General features: G+C 37.1%; 1 long non-coding RNA gene across 2 annotated transcripts in view; it reads right to left on the reverse strand.

The window, feature by feature from the left end:
* The window catches only part of LOC141582855 (uncharacterized), a 49,104-nt gene extending 24,552 nt beyond the window's left edge, over nt 1-24,552 (reverse strand). The window contains exons 1-3 of one of the 2 annotated variants that reach the window (XR_012515763.1): nt 24,400-24,552; nt 21,962-22,015; nt 20,571-20,638 (exon numbers count right to left, since the gene is read on the reverse strand). This is a non-coding gene — a long non-coding RNA (uncharacterized LOC141582855). Of the gene's footprint in view, nt 1-20,570; nt 20,639-21,961; nt 22,016-22,935; nt 23,260-24,399 lie in introns of those variants that run through there. The other variant, XR_012515762.1, reaches the window with a different exon arrangement.
* Between the last annotated feature and the right edge of the window lie 1,119 nt (nt 24,553-25,671).

Here is a 25,671-nt window from a genome sequence, read left to right on the forward strand (position 1 = left end):
TAGGAGAGGGACAGTGGGGGGTGAGGAGGTTGGGGAGGGATAACATGGGGAGAAATGCCAGATATAGGTGATGGAGGGAAGGAGGCAGCAAACCACATTGTCATGTATGTACCGATGCAACAATCCTGCATGAACTTCACGTGTACCCCAAAACCTAAAGTACAATTAAAAAGTAAAAGAAAAAAGAAAAAAAATGAAATTTGATACACTATATGAAGGTTTGGGAGGTGGGACCTAGCCGGGTGTTTGGATCAAGGAGATCAATGCCCTCCTGTGAGTGAATAAATTAGTTCTTACCAGAGTGGGTTGTTCAAAAGAATCTGAATCCCTGGATTTGTCTCTCACTTCCTCCATTTCCATGTGATTGTTTTGCACATACCTGCTTTCCTTCAGCTTTCAGCCATGAGTGGAAATAGCATGAGGCCCTCACTGGAAACTAAGCAGATACCAGCACCATGCTTCTTGAACTTCCTGCCTTATAGAACCATGGGCTAAATAAACCTCATTTCTTCATAAATTACCCAGCCTTGAGTATTCTGTTACAGCAACACAAAATGAACTAAAACACTGGCCCTGACTTGAACTAACAATGCAGATAATTATAAAACAATTTATTGGAAGTCTTTTGGGGGGATAATCAAGTTTTCCTAAATTAGGAAGTGTAAAATGCTAAAGAAAGGGAACCCCCAAACATTTTCTATATTTTTGTTCCCTCCATTATTTACCATTATGTGCCAGGAACAATTCTGCACGTGGGTTGGAATGTCTATATTTTTTAAGCAAATGTAGCTGGGACTGCCCAAGTTTAGTAGGGACTACCATCATATAATTAGTCATGCTGCAATGGAGGCAGAAACCAAAAGCCAGCTGTGGTAGGCAGAATAATTATCCCTGAAAGAGGTCCTTACCCGAATCCCTTGAATTTGTAAGTACATTATGTTATATGGTAAAGGAGAATTAAGCTTTCAGATGGAATTAAGGTTGCTAATCAGCTGGCCTTAAAACACGAAGATGATTTAGGTGGCCCCATTATAATCACAAGGGTCCTTAAAAGTAGAAGAAGTAGACAGAGGGGAAGTCAGAGTGATGATATGTAAAAAGGACTAGATAAATCATTGCTAACTTTGAAGATGGAGGAAGAATACCATGAGCCAAGGAGCGTGGGCAGCCTCTAGATGCTAGAAAATGCAGAAGAAGCCGTGCACGGTGGCTCACACCTATAATCCCAGCACTTCGGGAGGTCAAGGTGGGTGGATCATGCGGTCAAGAGATCGAGACCATTGTGGTCAACATGGTGAAATCCCGTCTGTACTAAAAATACAAAAATTAGCTGGGCATGGTGGCACATGCCTGTAGTTCCAGCTACTCGGGAGGCTAAGGCAGGAAAATTGCTTGAACCCAGGAGGCGAAGGTTGTGGTGAGCCAAGATCACACCATTGCACTTCAGCCTGGGTAACAAGAGCAAAACTCCATCTCAAAAAAAGAAAAAGAAAAAAAAACACACACAAAAAAAACAAAAAAACGAAAAGAAAACGCAGAAGAACGTGTTCTCCCCTAATGCTTCCAGAAAGGAATACAGCACAAGTGACACCTCAGTTTTACCTCAGTGAGACCCATGTTGAACTTCTGATCTTTAGAACTATAAGCGAATAAATTTGTGGTGTTTTAAACTATTATATTTATGGTTAATTTGTTGCAGCAGCAAATAGGAAACTAATAACCATCTAAACTCCCAAATGATAAACCCACTGTTTCAATTTTTTTCCATATTTCCTTAATACAAAATTTTGTTTACTAGGAAGATAGACTCTCAACGACTTTTCCAGAGATAGCTCTTGCAGAGGTATTTGCATGTTTTGTATACAATATGCAACAACTTCATACTGAAAGCATTTTCTGTCAGTGGATCATCCTTCATTCTCAAATATTAATTTTTTGAATAATTATATTTAAATATAAATACTAGCCTATTTTGATTTTGTAGAAGGCAACCCTGGAATATAAGAAAATGGCTTCTCAGGCCACACTATTGACTTTGAGGACTTCAGTACTACTGCCAAATCATATTTGAAGAAGACAACCATACCTTCTTTACCTTAAAGTAATCATTAATTATTTTACTTTCTTCACCCATATTCATTCTTGTATACTCAACGAACACAGCTCCAACTAATCCCTTTAGTTAGAGGTGGAGGATCCCAGAATTTACACGGTCTTTTGAATGAATCACATAGAACAGAATTGGTTTCAAGGTCATGTTTAAGGGTATAAAGGGACATGACAGCAGCTAGAAAATGCAACGTGGCTGAGCTGTCATAGCATGAATCCTTCATGAGCAAGAATTATTCTAATCTGGTTATCAAGTTTATGGGTAAATATCAAGAGGTGAATAATCTAGAGAGCAGTGCTCTGAGTGGAAAGTGAGAAAAAACTGAATGTCAGTTCCAGCTTCCCTCCTGAGTAACAGTGGGTAGTTTTCATGAAGCCTCCCCTCTGTTTTCGTGTGACCTTCCTCTGTTTCTACAGCTAAATCAAAATGCTTCTGTATCTTGCAGGGACACCCTCATCTCTTTACTTTCCATTCATTCACCTTAATGGAGTTTTGGTTCTTTGATCTGTCTCCTCTGCTTTTTTCCTTTCTGAGATCAGAAAGCTTGAGTATCTGATTTTCCTCTTTTGCTCTCTTATCCCTCCAATCTGGTCTTTAAATGTCAGTTTTAGTCAAGGGTCTTTCCATTTTTATACTACGCCTGTCCTTTTTCCTTTTTTTCTTGAGAGGAAAGTTTATTTTAAAATCCACTTTGTTACTGTTGTTTATTTTTGTTATTGTTAATATTAAAAAAACTTTATATTTCACAGGAAGTAGTGATAAAATCTCTAGAAGCAAATTTTACTTTTTTCAGCATCTATTCACTGAACATCAACTTTATTTCATGATAAACTTCAGGGAGGAAAACAATAAAAGATGTGTAAGACAATCTCCCTTAAAGGAATTCACCAACTAGTAAATTTTTAAATAACTATATCGTAGAAAACAAGTAAGTGTGATGACCAATTCCTAAAGGTCCTGACATATGGCACAATGTGATGCCTTTCCTCTCCTTTCTCATTATCAACCTTGAGCACTCAAAATAGCAGACCTCAGTCCAAATTCTCCCGGCTGGAATACAACCAAACAGGAGGCTAAATGTACAGGCACCCATCCTATCAGTGACCCACTAATCCCTGAACTAAAAATACTTCACAAGAAAGAAAAGCAAGGAGTACTGAAACCTGATAAGTATTCTCCTCTCAAGATCATTCTCAGTGCTCACTCTCACAATGACAAAGTTCCCTTTGAAGATATGCAAAACTTGGCCCAGGAAAAAAAGTGCAATGTATCCATTCTCTTAATGATGGTCATTTGGATTGTTTTCCTCTTGGGGCTATTATTAATAGAGCTGCTATGAATAATTGCACAAAAATCTCTTTATGGGCATATGTTTCCCTTTATCCTGAGTAAATATGTAGGAATGAAATTATTTGGTTTTAAGATAGTCACATGCTTTAATTTATAAGAAACTAGTAGTTTTCAAATTGGTTGTACCATTTTGCACTCCTACCAGCTATATATAAACGTTCTAGTTGCTTTACATCCTGGCCAACATTTAGTGCTGTCAGGCTTTTTAAATTTAGGTTATTCTAGAAGTGGATATCTTATCTTCATATTAATTTGTATTTCTCTGATGACTAATAACATTGTGCAACATTTCAAGTGCTTATTGGTTATTTCTATATCTTCCTTTTGAAGCATCTGATTTGCCTATTATTGATATTTTTTTATTATTGAATTGAAGGTAGTCCTTAGATACTTTGCATACAAGTCCTTTCTTATATATATTATTAGGAATATTTTCTCCTATGCTTGCCTATCCATTTTCTCAATAGACGTTTTCAGTGAGCTGAAGGTTTTAATTTTGAATAACAAATGATTAAGCTTTTTTCTTTTAAGGTCATCGTTTTCCTAGAACCCTTTACCAATTTCAGGATTATGAAGATCTCTTAATAGATTATTTTAGAAACTATATACTTTTAGCTTTTATGTCAGATCCATGATCCATCTTGAAATGATTTTTAAATGAGGAATGATATATTGACTGGTTTTGTTTGGTTTTTGCACTGTGAATACCAGGGTTCCAGCTACATTTCTTGAAAAGAATTTATTTTCTCTCATTGAATGGCATTGGCCTTTTTGTCAAAAATCACTTGACTGTATGTATTAGTCCATTCTCGCATTGCTATAAGGAACTACCTGAGACTGGCTAGTTTATAAAGAAAAGAGACATAATTGACTCACAGTTTCACAGGCTGTACAGGAGGCATGGCTGGGGAGGCCTTAGGAAACTTGTAATTATGGTGGAAAACAAATGGGAAGCAAGCACGTCTTCACTGGCCAGCAGGAGACAGAGAGACAGAGCAAAGGGGGAAGTGCGACACACTTTCAAACAACCAGATCCCAGGAGAACTCACTATTATAAAAACAGCAAGGGGGAAATCCACCCCCATGATGCAATCACCTCCCACCAGGTCCCTCCCCCAACACTGGAGATTAGAGTTCAACATGGGATTTGAGTGGAGACACAGAGCCAAACCACATCACTGTATAAGCATTGATCTACTCCAGGGCACTCTATTCTTTTCCATTGATCATAATAGATCTAGCATTAGGCCAATATCAAACTATCTTGATTACTGTAACTTCACAATATATTTTGAAATCAGGCAGTGTATATTCTTTGACTTGTCTTTCCTTTTAAAGATAATTTTGACTATTCTAGGTCCTTTTCATTAACAAATAATTTCAGAATCTGCTTGTCAAGGAGAAACTGCCTCTTGGAATTTTAAGATTACATTGAAAATCTGGAGACACAGTTGGGGAAAACTGACATTTTAACATAATTAATCTTGAATATGGTATATTTCTTCACTTATGAAGATCTTTAATTTTATCCAGCAAGATTTTTAAACTTTGTGTGAGTTTTTCACCTTATTTTATTTCTAATTATTTAATGTTTTTAATGCTTTTTTTCAATGTGATTAGCAAATTATGTGCTTCTGTTACATAGAAATGCAATTAATGTTTGTTTAGGGACCCTGTATTCTGTGGTCTTGCCAAATTAATGTGTTGGTTCTAGGTTTATTTTGTGTAGATCCCACAGAATTTCTATTACACATTCATATTGCCAATTTTCTAATCGTGTGGTTAATTTGCCTTATGCTAGCCATGACCTAATGCTAGCCAGCACAACATTGAATAGAAGCAGTAGGAGTAGGCTTCCTTGCCATGTTCTCAGTATCAAAGGGAAAACAATCAGTACTTCAAAATTAAATATTTTAGCTATACATTTCTTCAGATTGAGAAAGCTCCCTACTATTTCCATTTTGCTGAGTTTTTATAAATAACTATTGAATTTTATCCTTTTCTGCATTTATAGGAGATGATCATGATTTTTCCCTTTAACCTGTTAATTTGGTATACTACTTTGATTTTCAATTACTGAAATAATAATTCATTCATTTATCAAATAAATCCCACTCTGTAATGATGTACTATCCAATTATACATTTCTAAATTCAATTCCTGATATTTTGTCAAGATTTCTGCAACTATGTTTATAAAAGATATTGGGGTAAGACATCAAGGTTATGTTATCTTCATAAAGTTTAATAGTGTTTCCAACTCCTTTTTCTGAACAAGTTTAGGTAAAACCAGAAATTTTTTTTTTTTTTTTTTTTTTTTTTTTTTTTTTTTTTTGAGACAGAGTTTCGCTCTTGTTACCCAGGCTGGAGTGCAATGGCGCGATATCGGCTCACCGCAACCTCCGCCTCCTGGGTTCAGGCAATTCTCCTGCCTCAGCCTCCTGAGTAGCTGGGATTACAGGTACACACCACCATGCCCAGCTAATTTTTTGTATTTTTAGTAGAGACGGGGTTTCACCATGTTGACCAGGATGGTCTCAATCTCTTGACCTCGTGATCCACCCGCCTTGGCCTCCCAAAGTGCTGGGATTACAGGCTTGAGCCACCGCGCCCAGCCAATATTTCTTTCTTAATGTAAGATAAAATTTTCCAGATAAACAACCTGGGTCTGGAATTATGGGTATATTTTAAATTACAAATTAAATTTCTTTAACAGTTATAAGTTAAGTTTTTAAATTTGGGACCATAAAGTTACTTGTAATATTTTCTTACTAATTTTTTATGCCTACAGCACTACACAGTGATTCCAACATTTCTTATATCAGTAATTTGTATTTTTATTTTCTTTTTAAATTGTTATCCGTATAGTTAGGACAACTCATTGCAACTGCAGGTCCATGAAATAATTAAGCCTGAATGCCTATAAAGTATCTACCATATAAATTTAAAAAATATATCTATAGATCTAAAGTAGTAGTATTAGATATGTAACTCTTGGACTATAAAGCAAATACACAATCCAATCATATTTGTTAAGTCTCAATTATCGTTCAAAATCCCAGTTGTGAAAAGTCATTTCTAAATTTTACTGGTCTTATCAGATAAGTGATTTTTCTGGTTCATTGATTTTTAAAATCTTTGCTCATTTTCTGGTTCATTGAATTTCATTATTTATTATTTCCTTTCTTCTATTTACTTTGGGTGTAATTTATTCTTTTTTCATTCTTCTTTTCGATGATTTTGTTTTTATTAAGATGGAGCCTCACTATGTTGCTGATGCTCAACTCAAACTCCTGGGCTCAAGTTATCTGCCTCCCGAGAAACTGGGATTATAGGTGCACACAACCGTACCTGGCTTGCTCTTCTTTTTCTGTCTTCCTAAAGTGCAAACCTAGATGGTTAATTTAAAATGGTTCTTCTTTTTGTAATATAAGAATTTATCATTTTTAATTTCCATCTGAACAATGTTGTGTCTGTATGTCATACACTTTGATATTTTATGTTTTCATTATCATTTAGTAATATATTTTGTGATAATCCTTGCCATTTTTTTGATACATGGATTACTTGGAATTGTGTTGCTTAATTCGAAAATATTTGAGAATTGAGTTGGACATATTGGCATGTGCCTGGAGTCCCAGCTACTCTGGAGGCTGAGGCAGGAGGATGGATTGAGGCCAGGAGTTCAAGAGAATTGTGCAGACATTCTGACATTAATTTCTAATCTAGTTATTGTATGAACAGAGAATACATACTGAGAGATCTTGATAATTTTTAATTTACAACACTTTTTAATGACCCCATCATATATACATAGTCTCTGTTTTTCAGGTATATTAAGGTATAAAACAAAATTATTTATATTTAAGGTATACAACTTGATGTCTTGATGTACATACACCTTGAGAAATGATTACTAAAAACGAGATAATTAATATATCTATCACCACAGGTAATTATCATTTTTTTCTTTGTGCATATGTGTGTGGTGAGAACACTTAAGATCTACCCTCTTAGCAAATTTCAAATATACTGTATAAGAAATAATGTTAACTATGGACACCATGCTTTATATTAGATCTCCAGAACTCATTCATCTCTCATAACCAAAGTTTTATACCCTTTAGCCCATATCTCTCCATTTCCCCCTCCCCCAGCTTCTGGATACCACCAGTCTACTATCTGGTTCTATGAGTTTGACTATTTTGATTCCACATGTAAGTGCTATCATGTAGTTTTTGTCTTTTCTGTGTCTGATTTATCTTACTTATAATAACATCTTCTGGATTTATTTATGCTGTTGCAAGTAGCAAGGTTTCTTTTTTTTCCTAATATGTATATCTCACATATATGTATAGACATTTTATTTTTTATCCATGCATTCATAATGGACACAGGTTTTTCCACATTTTGGGTATTATGAATAATGCTGCATGCTACAATGAACAAAGGAGTGCAAATATCTCTTTCAGATAGTTATTTTACTTCCTTTGGCTATATACCCAGAAATGAAATTGCTGGATCCTGTGGTAGTTCCATTTTTATTATTTTTGAAGAACCTTCACACTGTTTCCCATAGTGGTTGTAAAAATTTCTGTTTCAACCAACTCTATGCAAGAATTTCCTTTTCTCTATATCCTCACCAAGACTTATCCTTCATCTTTTTGATAATAACACCCTAACAGATGTGAGGGATACCTCATTGTAGTTTTGATTTACATTTCCCTGATGATTACTGATATGGTTTGGCTGTCTCCCCACCCAAATCTCAACTTAAATGGTATTTCTCAGAATTCTCATATGTCATGGAAGGGAACCGGGGGAAGGTAATTGAATCATGGGAGCCAGTCTTTCCCATGCTATTCTTGTGATAGGTAACAAGTCTCATGAGATCTGCTGGGTTTATCAGGGGTTTCCACTTTTGTTTCTTCCTCACTTTCTCTTGCCATCACCATGTAAGAAATGCCTTTCACCTTCCACCATGACTCAGATGCCTCCCCAGCCATGTTGGAACTGTAAATCCATTTAAGTCTCATTTTCTTCCCAGTCTTGAGTATGTTTTTATCAGCAGTATAAAAATGGACTAAAAAGTAAATTGGTACTGGGAGTGGGGCATTGCTGAAAAGATACCAAAAATGTGGAAGCAACTTTGGAACTGGGTAACAGTAACAGGCAAAGATTAGAATAGTTTGGAGGGCTTGGAAGAAGACAGAAAAAATGTCAGAAAGTTCGAAATGTCCTGGAGATGACTTGTTGAATGGCTTTTTCCAAAATGTTGGTAGCAATATGGACAATAAAGTCCAGGCTGAGGTGATCTCAGATGGAGATGAGTAACTTGTTGGGAACTGGAGCAAAGTCACTCTTATTTTTTAGTAAATAAGAAATATGAGTTATTTTTTAGTAAAGGACTGATGGCATTTTGACCCTGCCCTAGAGATTTGTGGCACTTTGAACTTGAGAGAGATGATTTAGGGTATCTGGCGGAAGAAATTTCTAAGCAGCAAAGCATTCAAGAGATTAGTTGCGTGCTGTTAAAGGCATTCAGTTTTATAAGGGAAGCAGAGCACAAATGTTTGGAAAATTTGTACCCTGACTATATGATAAAAAAGAAAATTTATTTTCTGGGGAGAAATACAAGCCAGCTGCAGAAATTTGCAGAAATAGCAAGGAGCCTAATGTAAATCCCTAAGACCATGGGTATGTCAGGGTCTTGACAACAACCCCTCCTATCACTGACCTAGATGTCTAAGAGGAAAAAGTGGTTTTGTGGGCCAGGCCCAGGGTCCCTATGCCCCACTGTATTTTGGCCTTGGATGGGTCCTATAACCCTTTGTTTTGGCGAATTTCTCCCATTCAGAAAGACTATATTTACCCAATACCTGTACACCCATTGTATCGAGGAAGTAAATAGCTTGCTTTTGATTTTACAGGCTGATAGGTGGAAGGGACTTGTCTTGTCTCAGATAAAACTTTGGACTTTGAGGTTAATGCTGAAATCAGTTAAGACTTTGGGGAACTGTTGGGAAGACATGAATGGTTTTGAAATGTGAGGACATGAGATTTGGAGGTCCCAGGGGTGGAATGATATCGTTTTGCTGTGTCCCCACCCAATTCTCAACTTAAACCATATCTCCCAGAATTCCCACATGTTGTGGGAGGGATCCAGTGCGAGGTAATTGAATCATAAGGGCCAGTCTTTCCCATGCTATTCTCATGACAGTGAATAAGTCTCATGAGATCTAATGGGTTTATCAGGTGTTTTTGCTTTTGCTTCTCCCCAATTTTCTCCTGCTACCACCCTGTAAGAAGTTCCTTTCACCTCCCACCATGATTCTGAGGCTTCGCCAACCATGCTCATTAAAACTCCTTTTCTTTCTAGTCTCTGGTAGGTCTTTATCAGCAGTATGAAAACAGACTAACACAATTAGTGATGTTGAGCACATTTTCTTATAGCTAGTGGCCATAAATATATCTTCTTTGGAGAAATGTATTTTCAGGTCCTTTGCCCACTTTTAAAGCAGGTTATTTGGGTTTGGGTTTTGTTGTTGTTGTTGTTGTTTGTTTTTTTGCTATTTTTTTTATTTATTCATTATTATTTACTATCTGAGTTCCTTATGTATTTTGTATCTTAACTCCTTATCTGATACATAGCTTGCAAATATTAATATTTTCTCCCATTCTTTAGGTTGCCTTTTCACTCTGTTGACTGTTTTCTTTGCTGTGTAGAAACCATTTAGTTTGATGCAATCTCATTTGTCTATTTTGCTTTTGTTGCCTGTGCTTTGTTTGTCATATCCAAAAAAACGTCATTGCTCAGACCAGTGTTAAGAGGCTTTTTCCCTATGTTTTGTTCTAGGAGTTTTACCATTTCCAGTCTTATGTTTAAGTCCTTAATCCATTTTGAGTTGGTTTTTGTATGTGAATAATGATCCCTGGCAAAAAGTAAGAATTAAATGTAGTGTTTCCTTATCTCAAGCATCACAGCATCACGGCCCTGTGCTATCTGTTATCTAAAAATCTGAAAACAATTTTTTCATACATATTGCCCAGTTATACAGTCCTTCATAGCAAAACGTAAGGTCCAATAATCATATCTCTGTTATAGCTGGAACCACATCTACACTTAAATGTACTTTATTTTATTCATTTCATTCTCATAATAACTTCCTGAAATAAGTAGTATTAAGCCATTTTATGGCTAAAATGACCAAGCTTAAGTAACCATCTTCTGTTACTCCTTAAGCCCATCAAGAGTAGAAATAAATCTTATTATCTTTGTTGTTCATTGCATTTGACTCAGTTCTTGGCACACAATAGATGCTTAGTAAATAATCTTTGACAGATACTATTTTCTCCATTATACATATTTTTTAAAATACTAAATCTCAGACAAGACAAATTGTGGAAGTGGGGAAGAAACAAATATTGATTAAGTGCTGGGATTTGAAAACTATGAAACATGGGCCAAAACTGGCCCACTTTTTAAAAAATAAAGTTTTATTAGAACATAGCCATGCTCATGTCTTTACATATCGTCTCTGTCTGCTTTCATGCTATGATAGCCAATCTAGGTAATCAGGTCTGCAAAGCTTAAAATATTTAGTATCTAGCCCCAGACAGAAAAAGTTCACCAACCCCTAATTATTATATATTATAATGCCAAGCAATGTGCTTAGAACTATTACATATTTTTCACCTCATTAAGTTTCACAGCTGATCAAAGAAATAAAAAATAATACCATTATCCAGATGTGGACTCTGGGACTCAGAAAGATACTTACCAGAGGTTCTATGGCTCATAGATGGCAGAGCACAAATTTAAATTCTGATTTGTCAGACCATGATGCCTATGCACTTTTTATTTCTAACGGCCAGAGAACTTAGAAAAGAAATGGAAGGGCCCATTTTAGTGATTTGCACATCATCACATATGAACAAGTAGATCTAAAGCTAAAGCAACTGAAGAAATAGATTTATAGCCTACAATAAAAATAGTTAAAACTATTATTGCTTATAAGGAATTGTTTATATGTCAACCTTTGAGCTGACTAATAATTGTATGTACATGGTGTATGTGTTTTATGTACATGAGCATATGTATAAAACATATATATGCTATATATAACATATATGTATATGTATATGTAAATGTGCGTGTATATAATTTGATTTAATTCTCATAGACATTCTATGAAGATACTGTTATAGTACAGAAATAAATGCTTAACAGGATTATATTAAAGATAGTAACTGGTAAACCAAGGATTCAGCCTGATTTTCCTAACTCACTAATTCTATCTGTATCTTCATTCCATTCTTTTCAACTCATTACCATAGGTGCCCATAAACTCAAACATTAGCTGATGGCATAAGAAAGGATAATATTTTGGAGAGCTCTATGTTCCCACAAAATGCCAAAAGCCCACTTTCCAACCCCTCTTCTGGGCCGCCTTGGCAAACTTTCCCCTATCACTTCCAGCACTGTCAAGATGTGATGCTTTTCTTTCTTCTCTTTTTTAAGTGCTTTAAGCTCTGAGCCATCGTCGTTTAATTTTAAATTATCTGATTTCCTACGTGGGCTGAGAATGAGAGTAGTCTGGGGAAATAAAATGGTAGTGACAATAAATGAGAAGGGAAGCATTTGTGAAAATCCTTTTCTTCTTTTCAAGAAGAGCTGTAATAGTGTTTTGTATCAACATGACTCCTTCCTTTGGTTATAACAAAGTTAAAGAAAGTATTGGTACTATAAATTGAGAGTTCAGGAGGTGATTCTATTGACCCAGTCTTTTCAACAAGATTGGTATTACAGGTTTCCCGCATAGAAACCAGTGCAGAAATATTTCTAAAGCAATTTCATCTTTGCCAGGAGCCCTTCCCTACCTCCTTATGCCTCTCCTCTTTCCCAAAATGTTCCTAGGTTATTCAATCTCCTCGTGTCTTCCATGCATGATCCCCTCCCATCCCTCAGCAACTTCCCATGGTGACCAAGATCAAACTGCTCAAGGGGCAGAGTTAGGGATGTAACTCAGTTTTCCCAACTAGATTTTAAAATAACTACTTCAAAACAGATCTCTTTGATAATAAACAGTCCAATAGGTATTTTATAGACAAAAATAATGTTAAATCTCTAGAACAACTAAGAGTATAATGAAATATAACATGCCATTATCTATAGATGGTTTTTCGGAGGGCTCTCACTCACGTAAAGATTAAAGAGATACAGGTTACTGTTACCTCTCATGGATGCTCTGTAGGTTGTCTTATTTTTAGGAATGTTCCAAAGGTGAGATATGGCAATGGAGTAAATGTGTAAAACCTGAATGCAAATATGACATCTTCTATAGCCAGCCAGAAATTTTCCAGTATACTAGCAACTATGCAGTCATTTCTCCAATAATAGACATTGCACTAACTTTCTATCCCAAAGGGAGCAAGAGTGGGCCTGACAGCCTAGGGAAGACCAAAGAGTTGAAAAATCATAGCAAAGGAAAGTGATCCACTAAGTGGGACAACAAATCCCACAGGGTCTATGAAGCTGGCCACCATTTCAACTACATCTTCACCAAAAGCTTTTAATTGAGTCTATTGAGGATTTTCTCTTTTCCTTGTGGGGATACATCCTTGATTTGATAAAAGCATTTAACAAGGAAAATTGGATTCATTTTATGCCAATGGCTGGAGCGCATCAGTTCCATAAAGCAAAAGCTAACAGTATTTCCATTTTAGTCGCCACATAGAAGCATCTATGATGCTCAGTTGGATTATGCTTATCCTGAACCAGATCACTTTCTTCTAGCATGTTTATTTACATCAATATCATCTTTCCTGGCACCCTAACCTTAGCTTTGCCTCCCTTTTCTCATATATTTCCCCAAATTTAGCCCAATGGTAATTGCCAGCCTTACAGACAGCATCGGCAGCTGATCAGAGTTACCTAGAAACACAGCAATAGTTCAGAGAGAATGACAACAGCACAAGTTAAGAGTTGACTTTCACCATTTCCCTGCTCCCTACCGCAAAGGCCTGTGAAAAACAGACAGGGAAAAGAGAGTCAATCACAAGGCCATCCTCTTAGTTACAAGTCATTGGCTATATTTGATGGGTCTGAGAGGGAGAGGAAAAGAAATGAGATTGGAATTTTAGACTTACATGGGCTGGGCTTCATCACAACTAAAAAGGCCGAAAAAGAACTGGAATCTTCTTAAAATGTTAATAGAGGACAAAAATGGAGTCATTCAGCAGAACATGTTTAACATAGCAAATGAAACACAATTAAGGTCTTTTTCAGACTTGTCCTGTACTAAATTCAAACTGATAAACAGATTACACTGTTTTTGTAACTTAACTTATGTAGCCAAAACACAAGCTTAGACAAATGCAGAAAACATATTCTTTAGAATCACGTAAGTCTGGTTTCAAATCTCCATCACTTAGTACCTGGGTAAAATGGATTAACTCACATCTCTTGAGTGTTTTTATATCTACAAAACGAGAACATCATCCACCTACTGCACAATCATCATGAGGATTACTTGAGATGATGTGTAGAAAGTGAGTAGCACAATGCTGGACACATAATAAGCATTCAACAAATCTTTCTGTTATCACTTTTGATTGCCTATAATGTGTTTCTCTCATTTTGACGGATCCAAATGCTATGATTCCTCTGCAGATTCCCTTTTTATGAATTCATCCTTAACTATCATATTCAAGAGTTTTACTCAAGTATCTGCAAGTGATTGTCAGGAAAAAGAAAGGGTGGACATTCTAGCTACAACTCCCACAGGGCAATTTTATACAGAAATAAAAAGCAGATTTTGGTTCAGTATCTGAAATTGCCTTCCAACAATTTAAGCTAATAAATAATAGATTAGAAAGAGTGAACTCCTCATCTCTCTAGATAGGGATGCTGCTGAATGGTGTAACATACAGCAAATACAGGAATTGGTATCTGATAGATTGAGGTTCAAATCCCAGTTGTGTCACTTATTAGCAACGAAACCTTGGCCAAGTTGTAAAACCTCTGAGTCTGTTCCCTTAATGTGAAAATTTGTCTTAATAATACCTATCAGGTCAGAGTTGTTCTGAAGATTAAATGTTATAAGAGCCTCCCCTGTTCTCCTGCCCTCCAAAAAAACTGCCTTGGCCTCTCTGGGAACCAGGGTAACTGAGAAAAAGATAAACATCTGCTGGGCTCATAAAGTCTTAGAAAAAGGTAAGAGAATGACAATGTCTGCCAGTATCACAGAAGCTGGCAAGACTGTAGCCAAAGCCAAGCTCAGAGTAGGTATTTTGACACAGTCATTCACAAGATAAAAACTCCTTCTCACTCTTGTACACTTTCATGACATCCCCTCCACTGTATCCCTTGCTATCATCATTTTCCACATCCAATGACTAAAAAGCAGGAGCATTTTTCAGAAGGGATGGGAAGAGAGTATGCAAATGGGACTTTACTTACTTCCCAGGAGTATTCATCTTTGATTTTTTCTGGGCTTCAAGCATCTTTTTATACATATAATCCTTTAGATGTTGAAAAAGTATCCAGGTAGGTTCAGATGCTTTGTACCCATTATTTGGAACAATAGCGTTGTCTGCAATTATCATTATTGATATGTCAAAGTGACTACCAATAGTAACAAAATCCTACATATTGAGCAGAAAAGAAGATGAACCAATGTGATAGATTGATTACACAGATTTACCTCCCAATACCCTAAATCCCTTGAAGTGACAAAAAAAAAATGCTTTGTAAACATGATTGCTTTATTCATCTGACAAATAGCTAAGGCTCTCCTACTGTGCTCTAGGTACTACAGTAGAAAAAGGTACGTGGTGAACATGAGGTCACTGATCTCATGGAACTTACATTAAAGTCAACCTGGGGGAGAAGAGGAAAAATACAATAAGAAAGCAAACAAACAGGTCAATGAGATAATTGTGGATAGAGGTATATTCAGCAAAAGTAGTTAAACCATAATGCTATTATTGAGAATGACTATTATTGAGGAGAGGGTTGGGGGACTATTTCATATGCAGCAGCCAGGGAAATCCTTTGAGAGGAGATAATATGTGAGCCAAGACCTGAATGATCCAAATATCCAGATCTGCAAACATCTGTGGAGTAGAATATTCCCAGGAGAGCACACAGCAAGTGCAAAGGCCTAGAGTAGATGTGAGCTTGGCCCACTTGAAAAACAGAAACCCATCCTTAAAAGCAAACTGACATCCATGAACCGGGAATTTTGAAGAATGTCTGGAACAGAAAAAAAGCAAAAGGAGTTGGATTGCCAGGGAGGCAAACACAAATTTTCCTAAGACAAACCTGAACTCAGGTAATTCTCAGGTGATAATATCTGTAGTGGGATGCTAGACAAAGGTCACAAGTGAAACCAAGGGCGTGTGTGAAAAGATTATCAGCCAAGGAAGTACCGAGTTTCCTAGTACAGCTCAACTTATTTCTTTCAACTGCCTCACCTTTTAAGTCCCCTTGAAGAAATGGCATAACTTGTACATTAAGACCCTTTCCATTTCTCCCTCTTAAAAAGGGTGAATATTATCCTGAGATCATTCTAGGCAACTTCTAACATTCCCTTCCAAATCTAAATACTTAATTACCTAAATTTAGATATTTTATTTGCTGTTATTTTATAATATTACCATACAACTTCCAAATGTTAGATAATATTATGAAATAATAGCAAATAGAATACCTAAATTTAAATAACCTGTTTTTCTCTCACAAATAAACATTGAATTTCATGTAGAAAAAGTTGACTGGCTTTTTTTTTTAATTTTTTTTTTTGACTGGCTTTACTTTAAATCACACACAAAATATTTTGTGGATATTTATGAGCCCACCAAATATTTGAGGGGAGAATATTCAAATTTAGAGATTTATATTCTACATACTATTATTTTCAAAACCAGTTCTACTGACCTGCAGGAGAAAGCCTGGCTCAGTGTTCAGACACTGGGTTGCAGAAAGCAAATCAGTTCTGGGCCTAGTCATGCTGTCAAACAGCTCTGTGACTGGTGTCAATCCACGACACGTCTTTACCTCAAATTCCGCAGCAGAAAATATCAAAAATAACACATCCCACCTACCTCAAAGGTTGACTTTTGGAGTCCTATAAAGTTAAATATTGGGAAGTGATTTTATTTTCCAAATAATGTGTTACTGAGCTGATTATATAGCCCTTTCACCCATCCATTCATCAAAAAATTTTAAATTCTTACTATTTGTGAAATCCTGAATTAGATACTACAGGCTTTAAAGAAAATAGTAAATACAGCCCTTAAACTCTTTATAATTTAGAGACATAAGTAGTCACCTTTTCTAAGTACTGAAACGTGGATGTGTGGAAATCGTCTCTGCATTTCTACCTGAGAATGTTGGCTGTTATTCAATGTATTTAACGTATTTTGATTTTGTAAAATTCTGATTTTGGAATATGCCCACCTTAGGGAGAACCTTTTAAGTGAGAAGTTATAAAGAGCCCATGGAGCATGGTCTGATCTGGCAGAGAGGGCCTGCAGAAGACTTGCTCATTCCTGAAATTCATATTGATCGATTACCTTGGTTCCGAAAACATCATAGGGCTAGAAATATCTTTCAGAGAGAGAAGTTACATGTCCATTAGGGAGGGAAAACATGAGAAAAGGAAGATGCCATGTTTTTCTATGAGCTTTGTAATGGAGACAGCTAATATAAATTGTGGATTCATAGGGAAGTAAGAAAAAAGGAAAACGCATGGAGGCCTGAGTGTTTTCAAAGAAAAATCTCCAGAAGTCACAGTGACTGAATACCATGTGTAATGGGAGACAGGGACTATCAATGATGATGGAGTTTCAAGCCTGCCTAATTGGGGAAATGCTGGTGTTATTGATGAAGGAAAGGTACAGCATGCCGAGCTCAGTGTAGATGGAAGGAAAAGGATGAGCTCGGCTTGGCAAGTGATGATCTGAGGGGAGAAAATAGAACAGCCAAGTAGGGATCTTCAGCACGAATTAAAGACAGCACAGCTGGAAATTAGGTGAGAGAACATAACTGAAGGTATAGATTTGGGCATTATTTTTATAGATGTTATCTAAGAAGCAGACAGACATTTGTAGCAAGAAAAAGAGGCCAGAAACCAGGCTGAACTTTCAGAAATGTTCCAAGTTCAGAGTTAGGAGACAGAAAGAAGAAATGCCAGGGTTTGAGGTCAAGATCAAGAAAGGAGGTAGAATGACTAACCTTGGAAATAGATAGAGGGTGTTTCAAGCTTTCAAGACAGATGATCAATATATTCTTGAGCTTCTTATTCAATAAATGTGTCCTTAAAGGAAAAGAAATAAGATGGTAGCTCAAGAGGGCACCAAGATCATGCTAAGATTTTCTTTCAAGGTGAAGGAGAAACACACAGGTTGGAAGTCTACACAGGGAAAGAGTTTGAAGTTATTAGAGAGAAGGAATAAACACAGCAACATCATTCTCAGATAGGAGTTAGCTTTAGCGAAAAAATAAAGACACAGATTCCTTTAAGCTGAAGGGAAGAGCAAGAGGAGTAAACATGAAGGTGGAAACGTGCTGGAATAAAGATCAGAAACTCTGAAAGTGCTCATTAAAAATAGAATAGAGAATCATTTATCACTGAGTAAGAATACAGAGTTGAGAAGAATTAAGAGACTCTGAAGTAGCTGTTGGTAGACATGTGTTAAGTATTCATCCACAAATGAGGAAAGACCGTGCAGCTAAGTAATTTAGTGCTGAGTTGGAAAGCAATCACAAAATAAATATTTTCTGAGTTCCTTCCGTGTGCTAGGCACATGTATTTGAAGCTGAATACAGCTTTTACTAGCAACACTCTGTGACCAGGACTCAGGGGTTCAGAGGGTCAAGGAGAGAATTACGTAATATGAAAGTGGGAATAACACTGAAAGAAGAGCTGACCAGGAGTCCAGAGTACAGAGCCAATCACAAAATTCAATTCAAGATTCTAATGATTTTTCTAGTTTTTTACTGAAAAAACTTACCACGTTTAGCATCCCTCAATTACATCTAGATCTCAGATATCATTCAACTCAATATTTCTTAAAGGGGGCTTCTGTGAAATTCAGCAATGAGACTGAGCAGCTCCACATGTATTGATTTCATATATTTTGGTGTTTTTAATATGTCTAAACTGGCAAGATTTCTTGAGGTTATAATAGAATACCAAATGATATGGCTTGGCTATGTCCCCACCCAAATCTCATCTTGAATTGTAACTCCCATAATTCCCGTATGTTGTGGGAGGAACCCAGTGGGAGGTGATTGAATTATGCAGAGGGATCTTTCCTGTGCTGTTCTCATGATAGTAAATGAGTCTCCTGAGATTTGATGGTTTTAAAAATAGGAGCTTCTCTGCTCAAGCTTTCTCTTTGCCTGCTGCCATCCATGTAAGAGGTGACTTGCTCCTCCTTGCCTTCCGCCATGATTGTGAGGCTTCCCCAGCCAATGGAATCCTAAGTCCATTAAATTTCTTTCTTTTGTAAATTGACCAGTCTTGGGTATGTCTTTATCAGCAGCATGAAAGTGGACTAATACATCAACTTAAACTAAAGCCAAGGAGGAAGTAAATGGATCAAATGACTAATATTAGGAAGAAGAAGGTACAGCAGGGCTCTTGGGGTGAATGAAGCCAGGAATACTACTTAGATTCTCTCCATCATTCCACACTGTATCTAGCCATGTGTAAGCTCTACTTCCTCCTATTGCAGAAGGACTTCTTCCTCATAATAAAAAACATGGCCTCAGTCAGTTCCAAAGTCTCTTATAAGCACTCTCTTTCTGATCCAAGGTCAAAAATCTTGCAGGAACAACTTGATTATGTTTACTCCTTAAGGCATGAGCACAAGGACTATGGCCAGCCTGATTGTTAAGTGTCATACCCTGGCTAATCAGTGATGCTTGTGAGAAAGAAACTTAATATTTTAGAAATTGTCAGCTAAAGTGAGGAAAGAGGAATAGTTCCCAGAAAGAGGGAAAATAATTTGTGTTCTTAGGATAAATAAATAAATTTTAATAGATATGTCTTTGATCTTTTTGGCAACTTTATTAAGGTTCACTAGATAGGGTTTTCTTTGTACTTATCCAGAACATTCATAAGTAGTTGAATGGATAAATAAATCATATTTCATTTATGCAGTGGAATACTATTCAGCAATGAAAATGAATGAACTACAGTTACATGTAGCACGGTTGAATCTCACAAACATAATGTTAAATAAAAGAAGACTTAATAAAAAATTAACATATACTACACTTTTCCATTTATTCAAAACTTAGTCTATGATGTAGAAGACAGAAGAGCTCCATATATAACTAGGAGGTAGGGCATCAGGAGGCTAATATTGTTCTATTCCTTGATCCATGTGGCGTCACATGGATGTGTTTACCTTGTAATAGTTCATTAAACCATATACTTCTTATAATACGGTATGTTATACTTAAATAAAAACTTTGTGTACAAAACTGCTTGTTAGCAATGTTGGGGGATGGGAAAGAAACCCACTTCACTTAGTTTGAATAAAGTTTGCCACTATTAAGAATCATTAATGTAATTCCATCCCCTATTCTTCTGCCTACAGTTCAACATTTTTCCTACTTCTCAGCCTTATACTTGGTTGCTTTTCTGCTGTAGAGAGTCAGATTAGAAAACAAAGATACAGACATACAAAATGCCTGTTCAGAGATAATCAGTAACAGAGTCCAAAATAAAGGCTGTCTTTGACTTCTAAACCAAAATCTAGAACATTCCACCAATCTGCCATAATATACACAATTCTACTGTTCTGTTACCAAAAACTGCATTCATTCATTCACTCTGTATCTATTATAGGACAGCTAGTTGGGGAGTTCTTTCTACCAGCCTGCAGCCCAGGGAATGCCAGAATGGAAATATGAATAGAGCGCTATATAACACACACAGGAAGCCATTTTATACTGGGTGGATCAGGGGTGCCTTCATGGAGGTAATTATATGTGTATTAAACATACACATACAAATGAGAAGCACATGTTCAGTAGTTAGGTGGGTGAACTGGTACAATACTGCCCAGATTGAAACTTTGGCCACATCACTTACCTGTTAGGCCGTAAGATCTGCTTGACCTTAGCATAGCTGTTTTGTGCTTCAGTCTTCTCAGTTGTAAACTGGGGACAAATTATGGAAGTTAATACATGTAAATGCATAGGAAGGTGCTATACACATACAAGAGTACTAAGGGTGATAGAGGGCTCAGCGGGAGAAGACTACCCCAGTGAGAAGGAGTATTTTATCATGAACATTGTTTAGAATTGCCAACATATGGTAGTCAGAAAAAGTAGATGCCCTTTTTGGTTCTATTATTGTTTTCTTTAATTCTCTATAGACAATGTAATCCCTATCACCTTCATCTAAAGGAAATATTCCTACTTCCCCACCTTCCACCCTCTGTATTGCCAGGTACACAGAATGTACTCCGTAAGTGCTTGCTTATATCATTGTTATTAATTAAGTATGGAAGGACATGTAGGGATTCTTCAAAAGAACTGGGAGGGGGGTGGTAGAAAGGACTTTCCTGACAGTGGAATCAACATATGCAAAGACAAATAAAAATACTATGTTCATTCAAATTATCGGTTAATATCCAAGCCAGGAAAGGAACGAGGCTTTCCCGAGAATGGTAGTGCCATCACTGGGAAGAAAAGTGAATCATGATGAGAATTTGCTTTGATAGGCATCACTGAAGTCCACTCACAATTTCACATGAGATTCTTCTGCCTGCCTAAAGTGCCTAAAACATAGTAAGTTAAACATTTTTCCCACTCCTCGGTTGACTTTCTGCTCTAGAGTGTCAAGGATGGCTTGAAGATATCTATCTTTGAGAGCACAAATCTGCCAATGAGCTATTTCTGTGCAGTGTTTCTTATTCCACCAATGTAAACACCTACTTTAATAAAAAGAATAATCAACCGCTTTGTGTTTTAAAGGATTCTTAATGCCAACACTTCATAGTTCTTCTCCATGAGTGCAATTAAGTAAAGGGAGGGACGAAGCCCACTTAAATAATTCATAAAAGCATAACTACAGAAAAAAAAAATGTTTAACTTAGTTTTTCCATTAATCAGTGACTTGGCTGCCACCAAGGTAGAGGATTCCTTTACATCCAGGACCCAGCATACCCATATCAGGTCTGTGGCCTGTCAGGAACCAGGCTGCACAGCATGAGGTGAGTGGCAAGCAACCATTAATGCCTGAGATCTGCCTCCTGTCAAAGCAGCAGTGGCATCAGATTCTCATAGAAGCACAAACCTATTGTAAACTATGCATGCGAGGGATCTAGGTTATACACTCCTTATGAGGATCTAATGCCTGATTCTCTGAGGTAGAACAGTTTCATCCTGAAACAATCCCTCAAGCCCAGCCCCTGGAAAAATGGTCTTCCACAAAGCCGGTCCCTGGTGCCAAAAGGGTTGAAGACAATTGATGCATACCATCATATGAGTTCACAGGAGAGGCACGACTTGTCTCACTGAAGCCCAGGAGGACTGAATAAAAGAATTATAAGAGAATGACAGACATCAGCACATCATGTAGGTCACTTAGGCTCCCCACACAAAACAAAATGAAATATTTCAGCTAAAATTAAAAATCAGCAATATATTTAATCAATTTACCCTAGCAAGTAAATACCACTTGTAAGTACAACATGACTTCTTCTAAGGAAGAGCACCAAAGTAGAAAGCCAAACAAAACAGACCGAATACAATGAGATTATCTAGTGCCAAACTCCAGAAATGTTCCCTGTGGAGACCAAGGATTAGATAAAATAAATTTTAATCCATGAACTGTCTTTATGAATCAACAAAGCCCAGAACATTATGTAACAGAATTTGTGCCAAATAAAAATTAATTTAAAAACAGTGAAGTTCCATTATAAAGGACTCCAACAGACAGCATTCTCTAGCCTCGGCCGAATTCCCTGACCCGACATAATGCTTAGCAGTATAGCACCTGCAGCCTACCACTTTGGTTTGCATCCCTAGTCTTGCCACTCTCAAGTTATATAACCTTGGACATGTTAGTTAACCTCTAAGAGTTTAAATTACCTTGTTTATAAAATGAGGTTAATACTACTACCCATCACATAGAGTTGTTACTAAAATTGAATGAAGCTTTGGCAGAAAGCACTTGGAACAGTGCCTAAAACATAGTAGGAACTCTTGTTAATGTTAGCTACCTTTTTTTATATTCACTAACCATTACCTCAGCACAGGTGCATGACCAGTGTACTTAGTGAGGCAAAACTCTAGTGAAATTTATAAAAACAAAATATAGGCCAGGTGCAGTGGCTCAAGCCTGTAATCCCAGCACTTTGGGAGGCCAAGGGGGTTGCATCACCTCAGGAATTCGAGACCAGCCTGATCAACATGGTGAAACGTTGTCTCTACTAAAAATACAAAATTACCCCAGCGTGATGGCACATGCCTGTAGTTCCAGCTGCTCAGGAGGCTGAGGCAAGAGAATCACGTGAACTCGGGAGGCAGAGGTTGCAGTGAGCCAGGATTGCACCATTGCACTCCAGCTGGGGCAGCAAGAGCGAAACTCCATCTCAAAAAAAAAAAGTAATTTGTGCTGTCAGAATGCCCAAGCAGGATATAATGAATCCTTGTGATGCTCATGAGAACAAAACACCTTACAGTGCAGTCAGATCAGAAACATCAGGCTCTAAGAAAGTCAGGAAACAGAAATCTCCCATATACTTTTGAATACCACATGCCCCAAACTTACCGCATTATCTTCTCATCCCTCTCCCATCCCCTTTCTGATACCCTGGACTTTCTCCTCCAACTTCTCTTACTGTCTGTATCTTAGGAAATAGCATAGCCCCAACCCAAAGGCCCAGTTGAAACTCTAGCTAGTCAGACACCTACAAGTCAACTGACATTTCATTCCTGCCTTAACTCCCCATCACTAGAACCATTAATACACATCTTGGAAATAGATCGTTTTCATCCACTCCTCTTCAGGCACACTGCTGCTGCCTTGGGCTCTGCCCACACTATCTCTCAGCTGAACTGTTGCCATAGCCTCCTTACGCACCTCTCTGCTTCTACACTTGCTCCAGGCCAATCATATGTACAAAACCCTTGGAAAAAAGTGTCAAACTTGCAATACTAATGATGGCACTTCCCCAATAAAAATTTGTTTCTTTTGAGCTACCTCCCTGCTCCTCTCTCCACTCTCAATTCCTTCCACACCTATGGCCCCGTTTTATCCTCTGGTCACACAGATTCACTGCAGGTTCACAAATCAACATTCCGTCTTCGCTCAGTGCTCTGGGCACATGCCCTTGCCTCTTTTCAGTAAGAGGAATAAGAGCTGATAAAATAAAGACAACTATGAAAAAATAAGAAGGAACAAAGAAAGTCTAGGGTCACAGAACATAGTAAATAAAGGTTGTTTTAAGAGTTTGGGAAGGAAATAAATTGTGTCAGAGGCAGAAACAAAAATAAGAACTAAGGATTTGGTCACACTGATTACTGCTCTATCCAGAAATCTCCAACTTATCTGACAAATCCCAGTCCAAATGTTGCCACTTCTCTGGACCCCTACCTGACTTCTGCAGGCTGCCATTTCAGATTTTCTACCTTCCCACATTTATAGCCTTATACACAGAGCTCCATAAACAATGTTCTAACCATTTTATGATGGCTTGCTTGCAGGAATATTCTCCAGCACTGAGTCTGGATATTGCAGACCATGATAATGATAATAACAACAGTGTAATAATAATAGTTGCTTATTTTATTGATAATGGTGACTATTTGGTAGACTCTAAGCACTTTGCTAAGGCATTTATTAGATTGAATTGCATAGAACTGCTGTGTTTATTGGCAAAAAATGATCATATATTATGACCAAGTCATACCTGGTAGTTTCAGGTAGTTCAGCCCAAAACATGCATTGTTCTAATCTTCACCATGATTCGAAGAGGCAGATGTGTTGTTATCCCCACTCTATGAGTAATAAAATTGAGGCTCAGAGGTTTTAAGTAAATTTTCCCAAGGTGATATAACAGAAAAGTGAAGGAGCCCAGACTCTAATCCAGGACTGCCTGACTTTCAACACCCCTAGCCAATATTATATTCTGACACACAGAATTATTAATTTAATTGGTTAAACCAACCAAAATAATAATATGGGGGTCTGTAAACATAATGGTTGCCTAGTATAAAGAGACAATCTGGTGTTCACCAGGTCTAAGTAGGACAAATCCTGATGTTCGTGTGTGAGTTAAAGCAGGCTTCTCTGTGGTAAGCAAAGGCTGTTAGATATTGAAATGAGCTAATAAGGAAGGTTATAGACTCTCCTTCAAGAGAAGGAGTTCTTCCCCCAATGGAGAATAGATTCTATCTGTCTGAGATGGATTAAGTATAATCCTTTGGGAAGGTCAATAAATTGGCTTGCCAAGTCCTTTCCAGGCCCCTGATGATACTCAGATACACTGGCTCAATGTGGCTTAGCGCATGGCCTGAAAATGGAGGGTGCTGATGCCCAAGCCAGAAATAATCTCTTCCTTTTTTAAACTCACTTCGCCCTCTGACTCGTCCTTCTTTGTGACATATGTAGAGATTTTTGTATGTTGTTCTGATTTCCGCTGGAGAAAAATGCATCTAACGCACAAAGCACGTGTGCTTCATTTTGACATTTCCCAGAGTGCCTAACACAGTGCTTCATGCATTTTTAAACTTTGATCAAATGGTACTTCTTCTCGTCTTCTAAAAGAATCCTGTGGTATCAAACAAAAATAAGGCTGTGATTTTCACCTAAAATTTATTGTAAAAATTAAACTCACAGCATGAGAACAAAGCTTTCTAAAGTGTGCTTTTGGTTTAAAGATGAACCAGCACTGTAGTCAATAAGAAAGGGAACTGACTAGATTACTAATAGATAATCGCACATCCTAACAACTAAGCAAGTGTCTAACGATTCCACATTAGAGTCACTACCATCTCAAAATAATAATAATGGAAAAGTCTTTTTCATAATTGTCATTCCCTTAGAAGTATAGCTTTTTGTACTTTTTAACAAATAAGTACAAAAAATTACTCTAGATTCTTATTCTCAATAAAAACAATAACTATACATGTATAGAACATTAAAGTGGGAAATAAAACAAAATTCTTTAAATGGTTTGGCT

Source organism: Saimiri boliviensis, chromosome 2 (assembly GCF_048565385.1).
Source record: "Saimiri boliviensis isolate mSaiBol1 chromosome 2, mSaiBol1.pri, whole genome shotgun sequence".
NCBI classification, from domain to species: domain Eukaryota; kingdom Metazoa; phylum Chordata; class Mammalia; order Primates; family Cebidae; genus Saimiri; species Saimiri boliviensis.